Source organism: Diachasmimorpha longicaudata, chromosome 2 (genome assembly GCF_034640455.1).
Source record: "Diachasmimorpha longicaudata isolate KC_UGA_2023 chromosome 2, iyDiaLong2, whole genome shotgun sequence".
Classification (NCBI taxonomy): Eukaryota; Metazoa; Arthropoda; class Insecta; order Hymenoptera; family Braconidae; genus Diachasmimorpha; species Diachasmimorpha longicaudata.
Genome location: NC_087226.1, coordinates 3,732,169 through 3,754,389, shown reverse-complemented (window position 1 = coordinate 3,754,389; position 22,221 = coordinate 3,732,169). Strand labels below are relative to the sequence as shown.

The window sequence follows — 22,221 nt, the reverse complement described above, 5'->3', positions numbered from 1 at the left end:
ATGGACTGAGAGAGAAGGGAAGGAGGGATTTATTTGAAAGCTCGACATTTCCGACACAACTACCCGTCCGGTGAGACTACTGTGCAACGGTTAATGGATTGACCTGGAGAGTAGTTTTATGTTGCATGAATACATCCAATTCACGATGACTATGAATTTCGATTTCATTCAGTGATCAGTATTTCGTGGTAGATTTTCTGCCATTATGAATTACTTTGTAAATGTGAACGGATTATTTTTTAATCTGCAGGTAGTTTAGGAAAGCGTCGAAGGATTTCAAAAAATTTGAGAGAGTTCTGGAGGAATCGGAACTTGGAAAGCTTTCCGAAAATTTCGATAGAATTGAACGATACTTTAAGAAGGCGGGATAATGGAGGAAATGTTTAGAAATTGGGGGAAATTTCAGGGAAGTTTATAACTGTTGATGAAACTCTAGGATTTATGTGAAAGTAACAGAAATAGGGAAATATTGGTGGAAGGCAAATGGAATGCAAGGAATGTGGTGAATTTTGAGGGAATTCCGAACAGTTCACGAAGTTAGAAAGAGGGCAAACTGTTTTAAGTAATTTTGAGAGAATTCAAGAACACCATATTGACAAGGATTTTCCAGGGATGAGACTTAGAGATTTTATGATTTGTACGTACGTGAACTCATCTTACAAAGATTAAACTATGACTTTTCTATATTTGGGGAAACAGACTTATTTTGTAGAGAAAAGAAAAAGTAAAAGAGTTCTTGAGGAAACGAAATATTTGAACGGGTGTCTTGATGTATTATTTTCCGCATACGACGGAACCCGCTCCCCATTTGAAAGATTACTATTTATTCGATCAAACTATTTTTTAAAAAAATTTATTTCCTTTCTGTATTTAGGGAAACAGACTTATTTTGTAGAGAAAAGAAAAACTAAAAGAGTTCTTGAGGAAACAAAATATTTGAACGGTCGTCTTGATTTATTTTACGCGTACGACCGGACATCCTAGGAATTGCTCAAAATTCCACAGAAAGTCAGAATATTTGTGCGTATTTCCCAGTAGTCCCCTGCACTTCACTGGTCTTAAGAACTAAAATTCAATATCAGAAGAATCCAGTTTTCTAGGGAGCTCGAGACTATCGAGAATTTTCTGGAAATTCAGAGTTGTTTCAATGAATTTGTTAGCATTCGGAGGGAAGTAAGTCCGTTCATAGTAAAGAAATCAAGAAGCTTTCATAAATGCTAAGGAAATGCCACCACACGAAGAGTAATACTCAGGAAAAATTACGGAACTCATTTTTCACTCCCCGATTACACAATGAACGGGGAAATTTTCCCCGATTCAGATAAATATTATGAAACGTTGAACAAAAATTTCGTGACAGTATCGTGACAAATGCCTAGAACCGCACATGCCTCCGGAATTACGGAAAAAATACGTAACTTCTATTGAATATTTCTCTCCGCGTAGCTAGACATTTTCGTAGTATCGAAAAAAACTTGGAAAATTCGACAAAATCCAATCGGTCTTTTATATGTTTGAAAAAACTATATATTTCTCTTTAACTACCCGTGATCCTCGTGCAAATTCTACTTCCCAGAAATTTGGTATTTTGTATGATATTGTCCTCAATAATAACCTCTAATAGCCTTCATATTACCTACGCTTCTAGTTCCTACTTCGAAACATTGGCGCTTCAGTGCCATTGTAGTAGAGAGCTGCTACCGCTACGTCATACAGCGCCACCCCACTCCACTGATCGGCTATATAAGCGCCTGCACGACACGTATCAGGCAGTGTGTGCTCGGTAAGCCTTGAGCACTGATCTCTAAGCTTGCTTCCTAAGCATCCTGCCTGACCCCTAGCAGTGCACTTGCCATAGCCTAGCCTTCCTGCCCATTCTCCGGATGGAAACTGCTGCGCAAAGCTGCACAATGCTGCGCAAAGCTCACCACGAGGGCAGCTTTGCGCAGCTGTCTTACTCGTTTGTTCGACGTTCGAGGAGACGAAAAGATTGCTTGCAACTGTATCGCTACGTCGCCCTCTCTGCCACCGATCTTCTCCCTTTTACCCACTTGGAGAAGACGGTTCGCTCTCTAGCCTCTGGACGGAACTCCAGAGACGCTTCCCTATAGGACCCAGATAGTTGATTAGCTCTGCAGCTTAGCTTAGCCGTAGCCTTTGAATTCGGAACTCATCGTATTTTTGAATTTTCAATTATGATTTTTATGATTATAGCGTAGAGCAGCACGCGGTCGCCCTCGTGGAGAAAAAAAGGCGGGAAAAAATGAAACTTCGATACATCCATCCTCATTATCAGTATCATAATTAATAAATGAACATGTAGGAAGTTGGAAATGCCAAGAGCTTCAATTTAGTTCTTTTTTTTAAAAGAGAACATCAATCCAATCGAACACTTTGTGTCAGGCGACTGTGCGCTGATGAAAGTTCTGATCCTGCTTTTACTTTACTGTTACGTTGAACGGAAATTGTTTCACCACACAGAAACCAAGTTTCCGAATGGAATAATCAATAATGATAAATAATTACCATTTTATCACTCCTCTTTCGAGGCATCGACTTTTCTCATCAACTCCTCGTAATGAACATGATAATGTAATCTCGTTCACCAAAAACTTCGAATGAAAATGAACACAAATCGATGCCTTTGCCGTCAACTGTTAAATGAGACCCCATGCAATATTCAATGATGAAATAAAATCAGTAAAATCCATTAAGAGAATTGGCGCATAAATATCAATCTCGTAAGTAGACCCATAATGAACGTCATAAACGAAAAAGCCCCCGCACGGAGAAAAAAGATGTGTCAAAAATTAGTGTGTCATCTCCTCAAGCGATAGGACCGGAGGGAACTAAAAAAAGTAGAACATATACTATATTATACAAAGTAGATTGTGCCAAATAAAGTTTAGATTAACTCTCACCGAAGTTTTAGATGCTGCACCTGACTTTTCTCCGTTCTTTAGAAACGAAGCTAAAAAATCATCCTTCACAGAAATTAAAGATGAACAGTTGGCGAGCCTTTGCCTAATTTTAATGTACTACTCACTCAATTTTTATCAACTGTAGCATCTAATATATGTTAAGAGATCCTCATTTCTGATTGTTTGTATGTTTTCCGTTTCAATATGGTCGATCACCACATTCCATCCACGTGACTCATATCCAGTAAATTTTTATTGTATTGGTACCCTAGTTTTCGAATGGTCATGCGTATGGCTGCAACGTCACCTAGTGTTTTTTAATTTGCTTCATCAAAATATTGGAGTATAACCTTCGACATTCTACCATAGTCCTGACGTCGCCAGGTGGCTCACTGATTTTTAGAAGAACTTCCCACGAGATTATAAGGCATCAGCGCCGCAGCGACTGCGACGTTCGTGTCTCGTTGTTGTCCTTTTCCGTTTGTTCCTTCATTGGTTCTTTTTCCGTCCGGCGAAAAATGGGTTCCATTTGCGATTTGTAATTCTCTACACATACCCTAAATAACACATGTATTTTTTTATATGTATTGTATTTTCACTCGAATTAGATATACGATTTCAAATTAACGGCGATTTCTACAGCTTCGCCATCTGTCGTTGATTCTCCCGAAGGCCGTCCTCACTTGACTTTCGAGTTCGACTGTTGGATAATCGATGGTTATTTGAGTTTTCATTCGACTCTTCATTCGAAATTCTTGGTGGATCTTCTTTATATATAAGTACTAACATAATAAGGGCCACGTCGCGCGCCTGCCACTTTGACGGTTTGAGCAACAATGGCGTTCATAGGCACCGATTATTCTCATAAATCCATTGTTGGATTTTGGGGTTTTCCCAACTACAACATCCATCCTGCTATAAAATAATTTCAATTGTAGAAAATATTGATTAGTTTATTTTTATGAGACCCTCCTTCATAGAATAACTAAAGGGGAATCCCCATGAAGATTATCCGCTGTACTTTTCTCCAATTACGTTTGGTGACCAAAGAGGACCAGGATGGGTGCAAGGGAAGGGAGCTATATTGCCCTCTGAGGTTGAGTGTGAACTCTGGGCCTCACGAGACTTCGTTAGTTAGTTGAGTTCATAGAACTGAACATTCATAGTGTGTACTGCCTCTTGAGTGGATAGTGTCAGAAGTGATATTTTAAATAATAATCTGATATAATCAAAATTGAAACAGTGTTTACTCTTTCCGACCTCATAATCCAATATCAATTAAATACAATCGATTCTCGCATCTCGAAATGTGATAATTCCAGGATACCGCATCTTTTCCAGTATTAATATGGATTGCTTTCAAAGCATACTGCAATAATTCATCAGCTCGTGAAGACAATGATGATTGCATTATTCGAATAGCTTCTATCGAATTTCAAATGGTTGAAGTAAGCCCGAATGTACAGGAATGTGAATTTCGAATGAACGTAAATTCCAGGTAGCTCGAATAATATCTACTAATTATGATTATTTCCTCTTGGCAATTTCCCTCGGGATTTTCGGTATGTTAGATTGAATTAGATTCCATGGTTTGAGTACAGCGAGTGCGTGCAAGCGAGGCAGATGAAGTTTGATAGTGACTCGATGTCGTAAATTCTCATCCGGTGAATTTAATCTTAATGAGGAACATGGAGTGCTGATGACGATAGTATATTATTCTCGAAAATCCTTCAGTTTCCACCTTGGGTTACCTTCAGTATCCGATATGTGGGGTATCGGAGGCACATTGTATCGAGCATCTGTGGTCTAGTGCACTACGCGGCTAATCGATGGTATTATACATCACGGCGGTCTTGATAACATTGATGACGGACCAAGGGAGAACATCCCCGTGTCAACTCTTATTGATCTATTGATACCATGGATTAATTATTAGTAATGAATGGATTTGGTTGGAGGTGTAATTGTAAAGGAAAGCAATCTTTCAGGTTATAGTTTTTGGATAAATACACAGGCTCCTTCAGGGTCTCCTCGGTTTTGGAAAAATCCAAATCTGCCAGCAGGTTGGAGGACGCTCCGTTTCGGTGGCACCACTTTTCTCAAAGCGCCGACATCGCACCCACGGGGAACCTCGGGGTCGTAGTTCATGACATACGCCCAGATAGGTCGCACCCCACAGCAGGGAAACTGCACCGTAATTTTCCACTTCCCAAATCCACAAAAGATGTGCAATTATCAAAAATTTGTAATGGGATTCAGGATTCAGCGAGGTACCATTTTCAATGGTTTCGTTTCCCTGATTATAACAGCATCCCCGATGCTTCATAACGGAAAACACGAAATTTAATATATTTTCCAGTTCTGTTGTGGAGAGTGTGACTCTTCGATGGTGGGACGTCATTTTGAATATTGACCATTATAAAGTCCGGAGGCACACTGACAGAATCCACGAAGCACAGTTATCTTATCAAGTGCATTTCGCGAATGCCAGGAGGCGCTCGGGTGGTGGAGTTTGGAATTGTCCAAAACCTTCTTTATTTTCGTGGCTTTTGGCTTTTCCATCTTTATTATACTAGAGAAATATTGGTTGGAAGTAAGGATTTGCATAGAAGAACCACTACTCAAGTGTCCTCTTCCTATTTTAATGAAACGTACAAGGTATTCCATGTCGAACCAGCCGTTGACCTTGACCACTTGAGCGAAAAAGAACGGCAATTTTTTTAGTGATAAAATCAGATGGAAATCTATCTCATAAATTTTTTTTTGAGATCCCTTAAGGAGTCCACTAAAAGAATATGATTTTTGTGTCTTTTAATTTTTTGGTATAACTGCCGTAGTATTGAACCAATCCGCGTGGAAATTCAGAAAGATGACTCACATCTCAAGGTTAGCCTATTGAGGCTAAATAGTATGGAAATACTATGAGAATCTTAACTTTCATTTTTTTCTCTTTAATTTTCTCCCCAAATTAAAGTTAAAATGGGTACGGTCAGTCTCTTAAAGAAAATAATACTAAGATTAAACAGTATTTCCTATGTATTATAACTAATTAGTATTACAACAATTATTATGAAGCATTATATTATTACTGTGATTATTATTGTAATTTTTATTATTATCTGCGGTTAGCTTATTAAGGTGAACCCTAATCATTCCTGACAAAGGATGAGCAACTGATGAGACACAATATCTCAAAGGTTTCGTATTGGTAAGTCTATCGAGACGAAAATTTTCAGATCTAAATAAATGAACTCGATATAGTCAATTTTGAAATATTCCACATAATCATTGTACACTGAAAATTGAATAGCTATGAAACTAATGGTTCGATTACGATCATTTCCAATACCATCAGTTGTAGTAGTGAATGCAAAATCTTGTCCAAATTTGAAGTTGGTAGTTCGATTTTTCCACGAGTGAAGAAACTTCACGCAGCTCGTTCAACTACTATGTATCAATGAAAGCCACGAAGTGAAGGCCCACTCTCAGATGGACTAACTCGAAAATTTGTTGGAAATATCGTTCATATCGATGATTTTAGTTGCTATAACTAACAGTAGCCGGAGAGTACTGGTAGCGTGCCCAAACGATGCTAACAAAAATCATAAAAATATTGTTTCATAACCATCGAAAATATCTCCATAAAAATTGTGCACAGGATTTCAAACTCTCTAAGCCCTCGATAATTTTCACCATCCCCCCTCTGCGTATAATAAGACATTCCAAAAATTCTCGTCATAATCTCAGGGCACGTTCAATGTGGCAGTATCCCGCTGAATAATCTCCCCCAAGCTCAACGCATACCGAATAATCATCAACTCCCCAAAACCCTAATAAACCCAGATATTTCCTTTGTCTCGAAAACTTGGGTTGTGTAACGAGGAAAATACAGTTTTCACCCGTGATTGCCAAGTCGTTGTGTACGAGGGCCTTTCCAGAGTTATCCGTGCGAGAATAGCTGGGGTTTCTCACCTAGTACCAGACCAAGAGTATTATGGTTGTAGTAAGTTTTATGCGTGTGGACCAAGTACAGAAGGGTTTGAACTTCATCATGTAACATACACAATCTAAAATCCCTGGACATTCTACTTTAGATATCCAGAGGTTTAGAGTCAGTTTTCTGAAGGACGAAATCCATTTTGCATATTAAAGCGGATGTTGTGAACTATGGATCCATTATTAGTAAAGTGGCGAGAGGTTTGGCATTAGTTTAGATTTCCATTTAGCTAAAAATTCACATAAATTTTTTCAAAGATGATGTCTAGATTCGTAGTAATCTACTTTTCGTGTAATTAAAAGCACAAAAAGTTCTGCGTTTGGTTCATTTTAATTTCGATGGTCTTTCCTCGAACATAACTACAATAATCCTCGCGTTTATCAACTATTAGCGCTGCAGTGCTGAAAATCAATCTTAGTATGGAATAAAAATATCATAGAAAAATGAAGTTATGATATTATCCTGATTTTGAATAAATTTAAATCACTCGGTGATCTCCTATCAAATGAAGACTTTAAATTCGCATCAGTATATTTAGTTAACTTACCTAAAGGTACTGAATGTAAGAGCAGTCAAACATTTCTCTTTGCATGATTATGAGGCTATTTTAAATGATTGTGTCTCATTGCACTTTCTCATTATTTCTGATCTATCATTAGAATTTAAAGCTGACTTTGTACAAAAGACTCGTCTTTTTGAAGTCAGCACTTAATTTTAATTCAAATGCAGATGGATTTATGTGAAGATTGTCCTTCCTTCATAATTATAATGAAGCCCCTAAGACAGTCAATTATTCTGGAAAAAAACAACATGCTTTTTGCTTTTTTAACATAGCAAAAAACAAATGTCTTCATATAAATTAGAATTGACGTCTCACAAGCAATTAAAAGGTTCTTCTAAGTTAATCGAAATAGTGAACTTAATTCATATAATCAAAACCATCTCCCACTGCGAAAAGAGGAGTACATGATCCATTATATGATGATCATGTGAGCACCTTGAATGAATCGGCACTGACATGTTGATTTTAGACATTTCTATGTATCCATAACTTCACACAATATGCCACTATTATGTAATAAACCAGCATAATATCACAATTCGATTCTTCTGCGTCGCTGGCAAACAGGAACAACAATACTTGCTTTTGCTGTGATAGTTGATTCCATGACAAGATTGACTTGCAGCTCTAATTAATCGCGCGCGACGCGCTTTATTGTTCTAGTGCTCCCGTGAAGCAGCTCTACCCCGAGGTATTTCCCCAACGGATACGCTGTGTTCTGGCGCAAAAGAATTTCTTTTACTGTGCATTATCTTCCTTTTTTCCTCCGAAACTAAAGATATTATAAACTCTAAAAATCCCCGATTAATATTTTTCAAAATTATAAAGCCATCGAGCAAATCATTTTATTACAAGGGTTCTGGGAAAACGATGATAATCCTTCGTCCTTCATCAACGACGGCCGAATTTTTCCCGAACATTTCCCGTCGTCTTAAAACACTTTCCCAGGTAGGAAAAACCAAGGCTGACGATCGAAACAGGCCTGTACACGCCTTGCTTAGACAAGCCTGAAACAGGCCTGACCTCATCGTCAGAAACGGGCCTGAATCGAGGGCTAGTGATGATCCAATTCTTGAGGGTCATTTCAAACCTGGCTAGGGCTCTGAACTTTCAGGCTGAAATTATCAAGGCTTCACAAAGGCTGAATGAATCCTCATTTTTCCCTGCTCTTTAGTTATTTATTTTTTATTTATATTGATAAGTATTAACCCTTATGGATTATTTACGACAAGAATGAGCGATGCAAGGTACCTTATTCTCAAGATATGCCTGAAATTTCCCCGATTAAGAGACTGATTTCGGATTACCTTCTTAACAATAAAATAATGTACTTATTTTTCCTCTCTTGAATTCCGATGGTAAATTTTGCTAATAAATAAATTCCATCTCATTGGTATCATTACCGTCAATTATCTTTGGAAATGATAGCAGTCATGGACCCAAAATTCCTTCAAAGTGACTTTGCAATTGTTTCCCATATTTTGCAGCTGTCCACTATTAGAAATATTGGGCCAACATGTGTCAAACGACACTATGTGTGAACGAAGGTCAGGCTTACATCAGCCTTAGAACGAGCCTGGCAGAACCCTCGTTAATAAGGCTGTGGAGCCTTCATAAATCTTAATTTGGGCCTTATTCCAGCCATCGCAATTTGATTTTACTATGCTTCGTTCAGGCCTCTCCACAAGGCTTCAAACAGGCCTCGCGTTCCTAGCCTGAATTCGGGTTATCATTTGCAAGGCTGGATGAGGCCTTATCCACGTGTGAATCCCAAGCCTGAGTAAGCATTTGTGAGCCTTGTTTCAAGACTTGATGAGCCCGGTTTCCATCGTCAATTCCTACCTGGGTTATTACGGTTGATATTTTTACGAATTCTCAAAACAACAACATTTAATTTTCTCCGCACTATTATTATAGTTGCTGTAGACGCGTGCTAACGATGCCCAACCCTTATAATTTCCTGACATTCCCCAACTCCAGGTATAATAAGGGCCTCAGTCCCGCGCTCCTTTTTTGGCAAAGAGGACAAGTCACAGAGATAAGTTTTTCTCCACCTCCCCGAAGCGCCTCTCCTCGATGTCCGTGCTTTTAGGCAAGAATCCGAACACTCCACTATAACATTAGTACTTTTCCAAGTTAACGAATTACACCATATCGGTTACATTCGATTGTCAAAATATCAGACAGCCTCTCGATATTTTACATCTCACTATTTGATATCCGTTTAAAATTAGATTTATATTAAACGCACACAATAAATAAATAATTGAAATATTTATAAAAACAAAACTATCCTTTCACAAACACCTCTTCAATATTAATTCGTTGAACGAGTGTCCACGCTGCTTGGCAGTATTTTGAGTTGTCAAATTTTTCAACAAAAGCATGTGTAAAATTCCAAAAAAATCATACAAAGTCAGTAGTTTCTAAAGTAAATTTAGGAAAGTAGCCACCTTTTTTTAAACATTTCTTGGTTATAAACAAACAATAGAACTTATTTCCCTGATAGATAATCATTCACAAAGTGTGAAAAAATACCTTGATTGTTTTATGGCCAATGCTCAAAAAATCAGATATTAATCTTTGACTGAAACGGAAATGGAGATTTTTCCGTAACACTTTTTGTTAATGTCTGATCTTTGAACTTTGTTTTTTGAAAAACCACAATGATAATTAGATTGAGAAAAAAAATAGGATTCCTAATGTGATAGAATTTTATAAAAATTTTGTCGAGCTTTCGATAATCTTTGAATTGACTGAAAGGGTAGAGCTACCTTAATTTGGTGGGGGTATAATTACAAAGAGCACGAGTGGGCAAGTTTCGACGCGATAGAATTGAATCCATTGATTTCGACGGAGGAATTAAATGGAAATACAGTAGTGAAGGGAGGGGAATCCTCGTATGGTGCTGCACGCGAGGGATCTCCCTTCCGGCAGCAATTGTCTAGAATTTCTCTAATGATGTGAATAAAGGCCGGAAAAAAATGCACAGAAAAGTAGCCGACGAAAAGCTCCATAGAAACGGAAAAATTACATTGCTAAATGTAATCCATGAGTAAAGAGTCCAATTCAGTGAAAACTAGAGGTGCCTTATCAAGAAAATACCAATTCAAACCACCTCCAATGGTTTGAGTTTAGAGGCTGAACTTCCATTCTGAAACAATGTTTTTTTCTGAAAAAAAAACATTGTTCCTATTTTATGGAACCAATCCCATTGGAAAGAGCATTCAAAAATGCGGAATCCTTTTTTATATTTATCTTGGAAATGGAATTCAACAGCGGAAAAAATCCATATTGTGTATCTTTCCCATCTTTCATTTCTGTACGGAGTGAATTGAATGGTGTGTGGGATAAAAGGATTAACAGTCAAATTCCCAGCCCATACGATGTATGTGAGGAGTGAGTAACTTCCTGATACATCAGTCATCGGTAAAACAAAAACATGGTTTGAAAGTTCATGAAACCATTCCATCATTTGCACCGGCTGTCCATCGACCAGCAGTTCAGCAGTTTCTCTCGACGAATCGACACGATAACTTTCCTAACATCACAAGCATTGGATACCAGTACATCATCGAAATTGGGGAACAGATGAATGAAATAAAAAGGGGAAGTCCCGAAACCGAAATTCCCATTTTAAGGATTACCTCGCATCGTGAATTAGAAGGGAAAGGAGGGCAACAGACGAGGTGGCAGGAGAGATATAGATAATCTTTCAAATGAGTTCGAAGTCTCACTCATGAATTTCCCAACTAAATTTAAATGTGAACAACACGGAGAAATGCCCACTAAAATTATAGAGAAGACGATCAGTATCAAACGGAAACGAGTAAAAACTTCATGCCAAATTTCAAGTTGATGAATGAATTTTTTATAACGTTACCGTGCTGACAAGCTTTTTTTGGGACAAAACAGACAAATTGGAATATCTCGAAAACTTAGTGAGAACGAGTGTATACAGGGTGGTCCGATTAGGGGTGTCGATTCTGACCAGGCATGTTTTGGGGGTGATTCTGAGCAGAAAAGTCCTTTTCCACTTTTCGCTCGGACGCACCCCTGCAGAGATATGGGGGTGAAAAGAACGGCCAATGGGGCGCGAGCATTGTGGGGCACTCCGTCCGTGTGCCGCCGGTAAGCAGTGTGTGTGCTTCCCCTTCTCCTCGGCCGGACGTTCCATTCCGCTAGTGAGTGAGAGAGAGAGAGAGAGAGAGAGGGGGGGAAAGATATTTCAAGACAATCCTTTCGCGGGAGGGGGGGGGGGCTGGGGTGAATAAAAACCAATTATTATTTATATTAGTATTATTTATTAAAATACAAGATTCTGAAAACCACGGGCATCCCCCTTGGCATTCCGCAGCAAATTGTTTAAATATTAATTATCTCATTATGCAGGGGGCCTACAGTATTTTGTTAAGAGATCTTTTTTATTGCAAATTAAATTTACAACAAGAAAGGTCTCTTGACAAAATCTTGTAAAAGAGCCTCTTATCAGGATAATTAATAATAAACAATGCATCTCTACATTGCCAGGGGATGGCTCGCGATTTTCGGGGGAATCCGACGCAATAAACGCGTTTTCTTGATTATCAACTAAACAAATGGATTTACGGCCTTTTGTCATAAGAGATTTGTTGCAGAGAATCAAATTGTCTACAATAAATGTCTTATGGCGGGTCCCGTAAATCCATTTGTTTATTCAATAAATCGATTTGAAATTTAAACAAAAAACCGCGATTAATTAATAAAAGAAGACGATTTCGCGATTTTTATTTCAAATAATTAATATTTATAATTGAATTCCCGGCAAAAAACGCGTCTTGACAAAATGTTGTAAACCCATTTGTTTACAAGATAATTATCAAAACGTGTTTTTTTATGGAAAAATCCCGAAAACCACGGGCAATTAATATTTAAACAATTAGCTGCGGAATGCCAAGGGGGATGCCCGTGGTTTTCAGAATCTTGTATTTTAATAAATAATACTAATATAAATAATAATTGGTTTTTAATCACCCCAGCCCCCCCCCCCCCTCCCGCGAAAGGATTGTCTTGAAATATCTTTCCCCCCTCTCTCTCTCTCTCTCTCTCTCACTCACTAGCGGAATGGAACGTCCGGCCGAGGAGAAGGGGAAGCACACACACTGCTTACCGGCGGCACACGGACGGAGTGCCCCACAATGCTCGCGCCCCATTGGCCGTTCTTTTCACCCCCATATCTCTGCAGGGGTGCGTCCGAGCGAAAAGTGGAAAAGGACTTTTCTGCTCAGAATCACCCCCAAAACATGCCTGGTCAGAATCGACACCCCTAATCGGACCACCCTGTATAGGTTGACTGATGTTTAAAAGAGAGAGAAAATTCACCCGGTTACCAAGAGAAGAATTCGAGAACATTCGAACGAAGGACGTCTTCGAGAATATTCCCAAACCTTGGGTTGCCAATCAAAATAAAACAGCCCTTGGGTATATAATAAGGAGACTCAAAATTGAACTAATCCTCACTTCTCTTCAATCCAGTTCAGCCGTTATAAGTGAATTCGCAGTTTAGTCACCGAGTTATCCTCAAACGAATATATTTATTCGCTATTCAGAACCGGACTCAATTCATCAAGAAATAGTGCTCTCTTTAATTACCAAATCGTACATCACCAATGAGAGCCTCTCGCGAATATAACTAATTATCATTTTGAGTTATTTAATTCAAATAGTTTACTCTCAACGCTCTATAGAGGCATGAAAACCATCACGCGCTAAAAGATGCGTCCACTCAACGGACGTTTTAGCCAGTATAACGTACGCTCGTAACGGAAGCACAAGTGCGCCTTATAAGCCTTCAAAGTTTAAGTGAATTCTCAATTCTCAATCGCGTAACATAAAATATCTATTTGTTTAAGTACATCACCAGTGTTACGTTCATTTAGCTGAAGACAATCACCATCTAAAATTGACTCAAAGACGCGAGGTCACGCCTCAATCATTTTTTAATAAAATCAGTGAATCCCCAATGAGACTCTCGTGTCCCGTGATCTTTAATTTCCCCACCTATCCCAAATCGGCACCGCAAACTTGTTTATATCTCAAACATCCGATTGAGATAGAGTACACGGAGAAGAATATTTTGAGAGATGAAAAATTAAGATTCGTTCGATAATTTTCGAGATATTTGCGAAAACCGATCCAGAACGAAACGTCAATTTACGAGAGTCGTCTGTACCAATGGAGCAGAATATTGACACAGACTTAGTCCTTAATAATACCTGTGATTTGACTAAATTTAATCATTCTCCAACTAACTTGAGCTGTTTACTTCTTCAATTTTATAAAAGAATGCGCCAAGTTGACCACACTCAGAGAAAAACAATTTTGCCCATTAAATATTCTTCTGATAAAAATTTGGAGCGGATTTTCCAATGCTAGTTTCGACCATTTACTTATCCAAAATTATTAGAGTTTACATTTCAAACTATTTATCAAAAATTAATTTTTTATTCTTGGGTTTCCACTTGAGATTGGAAAACGTTTTTATGGATGAAAAGTCTAAGACGTTTGGGGTATGACATGTATGCTCTGTTTTCTTGGATCTCAATATAATGCACGAGTGGGATAATTGTTAATGTGAGTCATCACGTCCAGGGTGCTATGACCCTTTAGTCTTTTTAGTTATTTCCTGTAAGGAAACGAACCAGAGCGGTTGTACCTTTCGAGCGTATAAAATAAAAGAGAATAAATAACATTCACTTGTTTAGAATCATTATAACTATTCCATTTCCAATAATAATAAATATGATTAGCAAATTATATTTTTCGCTCAGTGCATGTACTCATACACATAGTGCTGAAATTTCGTATTTCTACATTTGAGATCATTCTACATAATTTCCAACGAAAATTAGAAGATCCGAAAATCGGACGATTACAAAGCTTCCATTCCGACGCAAAAGGGCCAGAATTATTTCGGCTTTACTACAGGGGCGCTGCTAAGGCTTGGTATAATAACCGGAAACTTTTGAGAGAAACAATAGTTACTATCAATGGTATTACAATCAACTATTACCATGTAGGATCCCTCCTGGAAAGACTTGGAATAATCAGTGACCTCAACTGCTTCTGGGAAACAGCAAGCCAAACATTTGAGCACGTCCTTCGCCATTGTGCGAAATATGGGGACCACAGACGTGAGTTAGATGATAATCTAAGTAAATCGAAGTGTATGCGACCTTCCACGACCAAAAAAAATTGCAGATGCAACTGATAAAAAAAAAAAATACCAAATGTATTTGTAAATATTTGAAAGACTGTTAATTATAAATCCGGATCGAATTAGACCGTCAGGAAAAATGTATAAAATAGCTAGTGTGTAACATTGATGACAATGCAAATAGCGTATTATACAGGCAACATGACTTTAAACAAATACAAAAAATATTGGGTGGAGTGGTGGATGCGAAAATAAAGCAATGATTAACCTGACGGAAAAATATTGTACATTCTACGAAGTATATGTTGGTAGATCCATATGATTTCATATAAAAATAGAATTCTGCACTTTCAACGTTTTAATTGTTCATTTTTACAGTGGATTCTCTATAGAGTGTAGGAGATGAAATATTCCTTTAAAAGGAAGTCATTATTTCATTAACAATATGTTATATGTTATGTATGTAATTCCAATCATGTCGCCTACTAGAAATTTTCACATTGACCGAATGCGGTACATTCAAATAACAATTAAAATGTAATGAAATATTCATGAAGTCGATATTGATTCCGGTTCCACATTGCGAATAATGTGCTGCAGTTCAATATCACGATTCAAATTCAAATCGACAAATTTCAATTTGTTTTTCAAGTTGAAATTCCTAGATTTGAATTCGAATCTATTTAAACTAAAAATTGAAATTTGTAAACTTAAATTGGAACCTGAAATAAAATGTCAAATTGAAATGAAATGAAGGCCCTGATTTTCGTCCTCAAGAGTAACGAAACGTTTCAGTTGATGAAAAATCGAATCTAAAAGAGAATCCTCACTCAAATGACTTAATGAGTATAATTAAGAATACTGAAGCCCAGGCAGAAATTCAGGGGTGAATTGCAGGTGCCAGTAGTCAATGGTTCAAGGAGGGCGAGACGTTGAACCGAGGGAAATAGTTAGAGGGGAAAAGTGTAATTGTGAGAAGGGAAAGTCACGTGATACTGACAGTCATTAGGAGGAATAATTGACACTGTACACGGGGTATTTTCACATGGTCCTTAGTCGTGGACGGTTAACCCCGGGTGAATGATAGAGGGGAGTGTTCTCTGGATGTCTGCATGGATGAAGGAATTAATTCGAATTGCTGTGGTGTTTCGTTTTATTTCTCTCCCTTCTGGAGCCCATGAAGTTGCTTTCTTGTCGACTTGAATCCAACAAGCACATCGATTTATCTTTGTAACAATACAAGGGGAAAATATATAAGTTGAAGAATAGGGGAAAACATTGGAAGTTTACGCAGTTTACGTTGATCAATAGATCAACGTAAACTGCGAGAGATACGGGTTTGAGTGAGTCCAGATAACTTTTCCCTTTCTGCTAAATGATAAAGTGCAATTCGTATATGGAAACAAACCTTTCAGATTACAGTTTTCGAACATCCAGCAGGTTCTCTTCGGTCCTGGAAAGATCCAGATCTGCCAACAAGCTGGAGGACACTTCGCTAAGATGGCACCACTCTTCTCAAAGTGCCGACATAGCACCGACGGAGAATCTTAGGAAGGTAATCCATGGCATACGCCCAGATATGTAGGGCCTAACAGCAGTAAAAACTGCCCCTGAACCTCCATTTCCCAAATCCACAAACAGTGTGTTATTATCAAAAACTTGTGATGGAATTCAGGATACAGTGAGGTACCATTTTGAATGGTTTGATTTCTATGATTATAATAACACTCCCAAAGCTTCATAACGGACAGCACAAAATTCAGGGTATCTTCAAGGTTTTGTAGAGATTGCGACCCGCGGGGAGGGGGGGGGGGTCGTCATTTTGAATGGTTTGGTCACCATAAGGTTATGAAGCACACTGGCGGACTACACGAAGCGTCGTTACATTATCCAGTGCATTTCACGAACGCGAGGAGGCGCTGGGTGTTGGAGCTTCAAATGTTCCACGGTCATCTTCATTGTCTTGTCTTTCGGGTTCTTCACCTCTATGATAGCACAGAAATAAAGGTGCTAGCGTCGTGCGTGAAGCATTCTGAAGGTTCGAGGAGATATGACGTACGTAAACATTGACTATTCTCATAAATCGATTCAAAAACCATCGACACGTGCCTGGCACTCTGACGATTCGATCGATTATGATGTGCCTGACATCGATTATTTTCATAAATTGAGAAAATAGAAGATTGCCGCATCTCGAAATTCGAGAATACCATATCTTCGCCTTCAATTTGATGCTACACGCCTTCAATATTGTTTCAAACTCAACTATTCTACTGACCAGAGTCGTCACCGGGCCAGTCGGAAGTTCGACAGAGTTCGAGACCCTTCGGGGACATAGGGAAGCATAACGAAAATCTCAAATCGCCATTGAGTTCGTATCAACTTGTCTCATCGAGTTAAAGTAAAAACTCTGAGTACACCAACTGGGGGAATGTAACAAAAATCGAGTGGCCATCAACTCAATGAGATTAGTTTCTATAATTTAAATTTAATTATCGAGTCAGTGCTCTAAAACTCAAGAAAAAATCAATTATTATTAACCTCTCTATTTGTCATTTATGAGGCGCATGAATAAATTTAAAGAATAAAGTACATTTCCAAGTTTTAATGTTAATTCAATCGCGTAGTTTTAATGCCATCCAGACTCCACCTTTTCCCAACCGGCAAATTAATTTTAGTACAATATTAAACAAATATGGATGACGCTAAAATTATGAAATGACTATAATCATTGAATCAAATTCCAATGATATATAAGTTGTTCTTAATAGCTGTATTACTGTGTATAATAACTAATTTCAATGTACATATTGTCGGGAAATTGAAAAGATTATGTCGGTCAGCTTGTAATGTAAAATGATTATATATTATATATTTTATATTATGTGAAAATTACCCGAAAATCCTGAAATTTTATTATCATATTTTATCTAATATAACTCTAACAATAAGTCTAAACAAAACGAAATAGATTGGTACAGAAATATCATAAAACATAAAACATCGAAGTCGCAATTCAATAGCTACACATATAAAACAATTACAAAGCAATCCAGGGACACTCACAATGTTTCTCTCAATTAACCTCGAGCGTGCACCATCAAAATATAAAAGCAACATTGCACCTACGGAAAATCGCTAAATCATTGATTTTCCTGTTTGCTGAGAACGCCAATCCTTTAAGGACTCCCGGGGGATTTTATCTTTATTGTTGTGCCGCGAAAACTCGTTGGTCTATTGAGCCCCGCGTGTGGCTTTAAACATTTTCACTGATAAAAGGCGGCCAGGTGGAGTGGGTGCAGTTTGGTGAGCCAAACGGGGATAGTCTGTGTGTATAGCGTAGAAACTTCGTTTATCGACTGGCAATAAATTATTCGTGAACCAACCATCGGAGCAATTTTCGCTTGTGAAGAGAGGGTGGCCCTCACTTTTGGTGGTTGTTTCGGGTATTCACTGCTGTACGTTGCTCCCTGAATCGTTTTACGGTTTCAAGAGGCTGGCGGTGGGTGATGGAGGAGGGGGGGGGGGAGGATGGAGGGTTGGACTGAAGGAAAAGATGTTTATGGTGGTTTGATGCCAAGGGAAAGAGAGGGAGAGGGAGAGCGGTAGGTGAGGGTGAGTTCTGCTTCGTGAAAGCCTCGTTGTGACGGTTGAACAAAAAATTTTGTATTCAACTGTCGTGATAGTCCAGTATGGCTATTAGGCTGGTAACTACTTATTCAAACCGAATCGCTACTAGAGTCCAACCGCCCTTTCTTTTCTCGTGGGAATTGTTGACAATGCGAGCACGTTCCGAGAAGATCCTACTAACTTAACGCTCTTTCTTTTGTTCCGTTTTCCGCTTTTCCCTGTGTCTAGTTTTCTCTTTGGAGGTGGAATTGTGTACAGAGTTCTCTATTCGTAATAACGTTCCGCTGCCCCAGTGCTCTATTGGAATTCTAAAATCCCAGAGGATTGTAAAAGGTGTTGCATACAAAAGAATTCTGGGTGAACTTCATGGCTTACCGATTGGGGATGCAGGAACTCAAAATTTTTCATAGTGTTGAGGGATTTTGAAACGATTACGTACCAGTGTTCAGGGAGTTCAGAGACATGATTTGGGGGTATGAGAGTTCAAATGAGGGATCAGAAAGGAGAGGAATATTGAAGTCCGTTGAGACGAAGGAAATTCGGACGAGCTCCAGAGCATTTAGGATACATTGTTCCGTAATTAGATTTCAGGTAATGAGGTGATTAATCAATATAATGTCACTCATCTCACAGCTGTTTAAGCACTAGGTAGTGAAACTGAAGTTGTGATGAAAATGTTGCTATGTTTCCTCTATTTCGGCGAATTTGTCTAAAACTGTTCGATCATCATCTGAAGCGATTTATCTCGTTTTATCATTTTGCTACTGATATCATGGAAGAATTATTCGTAAAGATACAACATGACGTCAAGGAAAACCCCAATGTTTTGGGAGATATCATCGGTGAAAGAATAGCCTTTTATGGGCCTATCCCGAGTGTCATTTCTTGGTGGTTTTGGTAGGAACGGACCGAATAATGTAAATAAAATAAAGTAAAATTGAACCGTAAGTTTCACAATTATTGCGGCGCCGAATGTAAAAAGTCCTGGATGCTGAATACTTTCTACGAAATTATCGCGTGCCTCTTACGTCCCAGGATACGTCAATTTTCACGAACGGACGGGTTTCGGCGCTCATCGTGTATTGTCGGGCCGTCTAGGTGGAGGGGAAAAACTGATCGTTGGGGCTATTCGAGGAAAATCGGATGGTGCGTTGCGGCAGGAAATGTCTACATAACATAAAAATTGAAGTTGTAATGAGGGATCGAGTGCAAAATGGTAAATACGACTAAAACTTTATTATATAACAATAATGAAATTCTTGAGTTAGCTCAACTATAGCCTCTCAGCAGAATCCTTAAATAACCGTCAAGGAACAGTTCAGTTGCCATTATGTGTTATTTGGTAATATCTATCGAATCTATGTAATATCACTTAAATTCCTCGGTCGGTTTAGAGTCCAATATCGTTAGCGAATTCAACCAATTTAATCATCATCTAATCATCATTTCATTGCATGCGCTTTATAATCGTAGTCTTCAGCTCATACTGTAAAACCACATTCATCAGACCCACTTTTTCCAGCCTAGATGTGAAAAATACAATTTTTCTTCGATCCAGAATAATTTTTGTTGCATCAATTTTCAAAATATTGTTCATTTTGTTCTTTCTCGTTTCCCCCTTTACAGAATGGCTATTTATGAGAAAAAAAACGGTATCTCTTGGGAGGACTCGACTTGGCCCGGTAACCCTACCACGACCCGTCGTCTCAGTTGAAGACAATCTTTAAAAGCCTCGAATTTATATCTGATGACGTAAGATATTATTTTCTATCAGCGTATCACACTCATTCGATACCGCAGGTCGATAGGATTGAGCTTAGAAAACAAAGAAAAATCGTTGATTATCGATACGGATCGTTATGGAATGGACCAAAAAAAATTTATTTTACTACTATATGGATTAATGATTTCTAATTTATTAGATCACAGTTAATAAGAGTGTTCGATTTTACCGAACACTGAATTACAGTCACATAAGAGCTGTAACCCTAGCCATAACGATTCTAAATCGCTTCTCAATACTTCTTTTAATAAAAATCCAACGTAAAATTGAATTTGTTGACGCATTTTTCAGGATACAAACTGTCATTCACCCTCTGTGTATCCCTTTACAATCTTATCCTTCATCACCACGTCCGCCCCATTCTCTACCTTTTCCCCTTATACTCCGCCGCAGTACACTATAACATTGCCCTTCCGCTTCTTTGTCCCCGGGAAAGTAGAAAATAATACAGCCGAGGGTTCTTAGAAAAACAAGTGAATCAAAAAAATGAGAAGAAATATCCGTAGATTCAGATTTCACGTCAGACGCAGAAGACGGGAGGAGTTCAGCACACTACCAAAGGTGGAGGAGCTCCGGGTCGGAGATTAAAAGGATCTCAATAATGAAAAAATCCCAGGAAAACAATTTTTTGTTTCATTTTCCATCGTGAAATATAATTAAAAAATAAATGACAAATTGTTTTTACATGCATGGGAAACGTGAAGAGAGAATGACGGTTAGGATTTAAAAGTGATGGCGGTGGTTGTGCGGACGGATTTTAGAGAGAGTGGAGAATGGATCAACCCATCCAGTCTCTATATTTTAGATTTAACGGAAAATACCATTCACTAAGAGGATTTACTCAAATCTTTTGAGCCATAGAGCCATCATTTCTGGTGAACAATTTTATTTTCACTTTATTATTTTTTTTCCATTAGTCTGGAACAATGTGATGATGTTGGTTCTTAATTTCCCGGAGAGATTGCTAATTCATTTTTGACCGGTCAAATCGAAAAGTTGAATACAAAAGACCTAGAAAATGGTGGTTGATCTTACCGTACATTAAAATTGAGCACGCGTATTGATAGTCTACGGACGTCCGGTCATTTTTAGCTACAAATAATTTATTTAACTTTTTAATTATTGAAAATGTTATACATGTATACTCATATGGTAATAACGCAAAGGACGTGAGTTCGATCACTTCTGAAGCCATTTTTTCAAAACAAATCGTCTTTATGTTATGGGTGTAATTTGAAATATTATATATTATATATTGTGTGAAAATTACCCAGAAATCAGAAGATATTTTACCTTAAGGGGGAGGAATTATGATTTTTTTTAGTAGTGGTATATTTATAAATTAGTAGTAGTAGAAATTTTTATAAGGAAAAAGTCTATCCGTGTAATTTTCAAGCTGAGTTTTTAGAGCCCCACCGTGAGAAAAATTTGTGAATCTTTATAATGTGATTCCAAGAAAAGATACTGTACTGCTTTACCATTTCGACGCAAACTACAAACCTCAGAAAAATTACCATGCGGCCTAGTGAAATTTTTTCATCGGGTTCGGAGAACTTCTATTTCGGCCTCGTGACAATTCAAAGTCTTATGAATGACCGGGAGATGGATGCTAAACGGCTGATGCAACGGGGCCCATGACGCAATCCAACATCGGTAATTATCGAATACATTCGGTGCTCATCATGACCCAATCTCAATGAGTTAACGAAAAATTGCTGTGCAGCACAATAAAAAATGAGGGAAAGCACTCTAAAATAAACTCATGGAAATAGAAATTTGCAAAGAATTTCAATCTATCATTCATTTAAACTCAAATAAAAAATGATAGACCTTCAAATTGGATCCTCCACATATCAGTAGTAACAAAATACATAACAAAATTGTGAACCGTGAATAGAACAAATTCCACTAGTCTACCATTATGCCCCTCGATTCCAGTGCCCAATGCAATCATTTTTCTGCAACTCTTGTTGTGGGGAGCCTGTATGTGTGCACGTGATCATTTTATGTGTTGAGTATTTTGGCATTTGAAGCAATAGACCATTAAATTGTAAAATCGCAAAGATCATCTCCTAGGACATGTTGTAAAGGAAATGTTGGCTGCATACATCCTTCACTTGGTCCATGCCATAA

At 38.1% G+C, this 22,221-nt stretch overlaps 1 protein-coding gene across 1 annotated transcript in view; it reads right to left on the bottom strand.

Annotated features, from left to right (window-relative positions):
* The window catches only part of LOC135159777 (protein timeless homolog), a 328,531-nt gene that overhangs the window by 30,518 nt on the left and 275,792 nt on the right, over positions 1-22,221 (bottom strand). The gene's annotated exons all lie outside the window — the stretch shown is intronic.